Genomic DNA, 6,000 nt, shown 5'->3' with positions numbered 1-6,000 from the left:
AGGTCTGATTTAAATTGCACTGTTATATCAGATTGACTGTCAAATATCACAGTTATATCGGTCTGACTGTCAAATATCACAGTTATATAGTCAAACTGTCAAATGTCACAGTTATGTAGGTCTGACTGTCAAATATCACAATTATATAGGTCTGACTGTCAAATATCACAGTTATTGGGATGTGGGCGTCGCTGGCGAGGCCGGCATTTATTGCCCATCCCTAATTGCCCTTGAGAAGGTGGTGGTGAGCCGCCTTCTTGAACCGCTGCAGTCCGTGTGGTGAAGGTTCTCCCACAGTGCTGTTTGGAAGGGAGTTCCAGGATTTTTACCCAGCGACGATGAAGGAACGGCGATATATTTCCATATCGGTCACACTGTCAAATATCACAGTTATATAGGTCACACTGTCAAATATCACAGTTATATAGGTCACACTGTCAAATATCACAGTGAAATAGGTCACAATGTCAAATATCACAGTTATATAGGTGTGACTGTCAAATATATCAGTTATATTGGTCTGACTGTCAAATATCACAGTTATATAGGTCTGACTGTCAAATATCACAGTTATATAGGTCAAACTGTCAAATATCACAGTTATACAGGTCAAACTGTCAAATATCACAGTTATACAGGTCTGATTTAAATATCACAGTTATATAGGTCTGATTCATATGTCACGGTTCTGTAGGTCTGATTTAAATATCACAGTTATATAGATCTGATTCAAATATCACAGTTATATAGGTCTGACTGTCAAATATCACAGTTATATAGGTCTGACTGTCAAATATCACAGTTATATCGGTCACACTGTCAAATAACACTGTTATATAGGTCTCACTGACAAATATCACAGTTATTTTGGTCTGATTCAAATATCACAGTTATATTGGTCTGACTGTCAAATATCACAGTTATATAGGTTGGACTGTCAAATATCACAGTTATATAGGTCTGATTCATATATCACAGTTGTATAGGTCTGATTTAAATATCACAGTTGCATAGGTCTGATTTAAATATCACAGTTATATAGGTCTGACTGTCAAATATCAAAGTTATACAGGTCTGACTGTCAAATATCACAGTTATATAGGTCTGACTGTCAAATATCACAGTTATATAGGTCTGACTGTCAAATATCACAGTTATATAGGTCACACTGTCAAATATCACAGTTATATAGGTCTGACTGTCAAATATCACAGTTATACAGGTCTGACTGTCAAATATCACAGTTATATAGGTCACACTGTCAAATATCACAGTTATATAGGTCGTATTCAAATATCACAGTTATGTAGTCTGACTGTCAAATATCACAGTTATATAGGTCACACTGTCAAATATCACAGTTATATAGGTCTGACTGTCAAACATCACAGATATATACGTCTGACTGTCAAATATCACCGTTATGTAGGTCTGACTGTCAAATATCACAGTAATATAGGTCTGACTGTCAAATATCACAGTTATATAGGACTGATTCAAATATCACAGTTATATTGGTCTGACTGTCATATATCACAGTTATATCGGTCACACTGTCAAATATCACAGTTATATAGGTCACACTGTCAAATATCACAGTTATAGAGGTCACACTGTCAAATATCACAGTTATATAAGTCAGACTGTCAAGTATAACAGTTATATAGGTCTGACTGTCAAATATCACAGTTATATCGGTCTGACTGTCAAATATCACAGTTATATCGGGTGGACTGTCAAATATCACAGTTATATAGGTCTGATTTAAATATCACAGTTATATAGGTCTGACTGTCAAATATCACAGTTATATAGGTCTGATTTAAATATCACAGTTATGTAGGTCTGACTGTCAAATATCGCAGTTATATAGGTCTGACTGTCAAATATCACAGTTATACAGTCAAACTGTCAATTATCACTGTTATATAGGCCTGACTGTCAAATATCACAGTTATATCGGTCACACTGTCAAATATCACAGTTGTATAGGTCTGACTCAAATATCACAGTTGTATAGTCTGACTGTCAAACATCACAGTTATATAGGTCACACTGTCAAATATCACAGTTATATAGGTTGGACTGTCAAATATCACAGTTTTATAGGTCAGACTGTCAAATATCACAGTGATATAGGTCTGATTTAAATATCACAGTTATATCGGGTGGACTGTCAAATATCACAGTTATATAGGTCTGATTTAAATATCACAGTTATGTAGGTCTGACTGTCAAATATCACAGTTATATCGGTCTGACTGTCAAATATCACAGCTATATAGTTCTGACTGTCAAATATCACAGTTATATAGGCCTGATTCAAATATCACATTTATATAGGTTGGTCTGTCAAATATCACAGTTGTGTAGGTCGGACTGTCAAATATCATAGTTATATCGTCAAACTGTCAAATATCACTGTTATATAGGTGTGAGTCAAATATCACAATTATATAGGTCTGACTGTCAAATATCACAGTTTTCTAGGTTGGACTGTCAAATATCACTGTTATATAGGTCTGATTTAAATATCACAGTTATATAGGTCTGATTTAAATATCACAGTTATATAGGTCTGACTGTCAAATATCACTGTTATATAGGTCTGATTTAAATATCACAGTTATATAGGTCTGACTGTCAAATATCACAGTTATATAGTCAAACTGTCAAATATCACTGTTATATCGGTCTGACTGACAAATATCACAGTTGTATAGGTCTGATTCAAATATCACAGTTCTATAGGTCTGACTGTCAATATCACAGTTTTATCGGTCTGACTGACAAATATCACAGTTGTATTGGTCTGATTCAAATAGCACAGTTTTTTAGGTCTGACTGTCAAATATCACAGTTATATCGGTCCGACTGTCAAATATCACAGTTATGTAGGTCTGACTGTCAAATATCACAGTTATATCGGTCACATTGTCAAATATCACAGTTATATCGGTCACACTGTCAAATATCACAGTTATACAGGTCAGACTGTCAAATATATCAGTTATATCGGTCTGACTGTCAAATATCACAGTTATTTAGGTCTGACTGTCAAATATCACAGTTATGTAGGTCAAACTGTCAAATATCACAGTTATACAGGTCAAACTGTCAAATATCACAGTTATATAGGTCTGATTCAAATATCACAGTTGTTTAGTTCTGATTCAAATTTTACAGTTATATAGTCTGACTGTCAAATATCACAGTTATATCGGCCACACTGTCAAATATCACAGTTATATCGGTCACACTGTCAAATATCACAGTTATATCGGTCTGACTGTCAAATATCACAGTTATATCGGTCACACTGTCAAATATCACAGTTATATAGGTCTGACTGTCCAATATCACAGTTATATCGGTCACACTGTCAAATATCACAGTTATATAGGTCAGACTGTCAAATATCACATTTATATAGGTTGGACTGTCAAATATCACATTTATATAGGTCGGACTGTCAAATGTCACAGTTATATAGTCAAACTGTCAAATATCACTGTTATATCGGTCTGACTGACAAATATCACAGTTTTGTAGCTCTGATTCAAATATCGCAGTTATATAGGTCTGACTGTGAAATATCACAGTTATATAGGTTGGACTGTCAAATATCACAGTTATATCGGTCTGAATCATATATCACAGTTGTACAGGTCTGATTTAAATATCACAGTTGCATAGGTCTGATTTAAATATCGCAGTTATATCGGTCTGACTGTCAAATATCACAGTTATACAGGTGTGACTGTCAAATATCACAGTTATATAGGTCACACTGTCAAATATCACAGTTATATAGGTCACACTGTCAAATATCACAGTTATATAGGTCGTATTCAAATTTCACAGTTATGTAGTCTGACTGTCAAATATCACAGTTATATAGGTCACACTGTCAAATATCACAGTTATACAGGTCTGACTGTCAAACATCACAGTTTTCTAGGTCTGACTGTCAAATATCACAGTTATATAGGTCTGATTCAAATATCACCGTTATATAGGTCTGACTGTCATATATCACAGTTATATCGGTCACACTGTCAAATATCACAGTTATATTGGTCACACTGTCAAATATCACAGTTATATAGGTCACACTGTCAAATATCACAGTTATATAGGTCTGACTGTCAAACATCACAGTTATATAGGACTGATTCAAATATCACAGTTATATTGGTCTGACTGTCATATATCACAGTTATATCGGTCACACTGTCAAATATCACAGTTATATAAGTCAGACTGTCAAGTATAACAGTTATATAGGTCTGACTGTCAAATATCACAGTTATATAGGTCTGACTGTCAAATATCACAGTTATATCGGTTGGACTGTCAAATATCACAGTTATATAGGTCTGATTTAAATATCACAGTTATATAGGTCTGACTGTCAAATATCACATCTCTTTAGGTCTGATTCATATATCACAGTTATATAGGTCTGATTTAAATATCACAGTTATATAGGTCTGACTGTCAAATATCACAGTTATATAGGTCTGATTGAAATATCACAGTTATGTAGGTCTGACTGTCAAATATCACAGTTATATAGTCAAACTGTCAAATATCACTGTTATATAGGCCTGACTGTCAAATATCACAGTTATATAGGTCTGATTTAAATATCACAGTTATATAGGTCACACTGTCAAATATCACAGTTATATAGGTCTGATTTAAATATCACAGTTATATAGGTCACACTGTCAAATATCACAGTTATATAGGTTGGACTGTCAAATATCACAGTTTTATAGGTCACACTGTCAAATATCACAGTGATATAGATCTGATTCAAATATCACAGTTATATCGGTCTGACTGTCAAATATCACAGCTATATAGTTCTGACTGTCAAATATCACAGTTATATAGGCCTGATTCAAATATCACATTTATATAGGTTGGTCTGTCAAATATCACAGTTGTATAGGTCGGACTGTCAAATATCATAGTTATATTGTCAAACTGTCAAATATCACTGTTATATAGGTCACACTGTCAAATATCACAATTATATAGGTCTGACTGTCAAATATCACAGTTTTCTAGGTTGGACTGTCAAATATCACTGTTATATAGGTCTGATTTAAATATCACAGTTATATAGGTCTGACTGTCAAATATCACAGTTATATAGGTCTGATTTAAATATCACAGTTATATAGGTCTGACTGTCAAATATCACAGTTATATAGGTCTGACTTTCAAATATCACAGTTATATAGTCAAACTGTCAAATATCACTGTTATATCGGTCTGACTGACAAATATCACAGTTGTATAGGTCTGATTCAAATATCACAGTTCTATAGGTCTGACTGTCAATATCACAGTTATATAGGTTGGACTGTCAAATATCACAGTTATATGGGTCTGATTCATGTATCACAGTTATATAGGTCTGATTCAAATAGCACAGTTTTTTAGGTCTGACTGTCAAATATATCAGTTATATCGGTCTGACTGTCAAATATCACAGTTATTTAGGTCTGACTGTCAAATATCACAGTTATGTAGGTCAAACTGTCAAATATCACAGTTATACAGGTCAAACTGTCAAATATCACAGTTATATAGTCTGACTGTCAAATATCACAGTTATATCGGCCACACTGTCAAATATCACAGTTATATCGGTCACACTGTCAAATATCACAGTTATATCGGTCTGACTGTCAAATATCACAGTTATATCGGTCACACTGTCAAATATCACAGTTATATAGGTCACACTGTCAAATATCACAGTTATACAGGTCTGATTTAAATATCACAGTTATTTTGGTCTGACTGTCAAATATCACAGTTATATAGGTCTGATTTGAATATCACAGTTATATAAATCTGATTCAAATATCACAGTTATATAGGTCCGACTGTCAAATATCACAGTTATATAGGTCTGACTGTCAAATATCACAGTTATATAGGTCACACTGTCAAATATCACAGTTATATAGGCCTGATTCA

Source organism: Heptranchias perlo, chromosome 11 (genome assembly GCF_035084215.1).
Source record: "Heptranchias perlo isolate sHepPer1 chromosome 11, sHepPer1.hap1, whole genome shotgun sequence".
Classification (NCBI taxonomy): Eukaryota; Metazoa; Chordata; class Chondrichthyes; order Hexanchiformes; family Hexanchidae; genus Heptranchias; species Heptranchias perlo.
The sequence above is the reverse complement of the archived record's forward strand: the minus strand, read 5'-3'. Positions refer to the sequence as shown.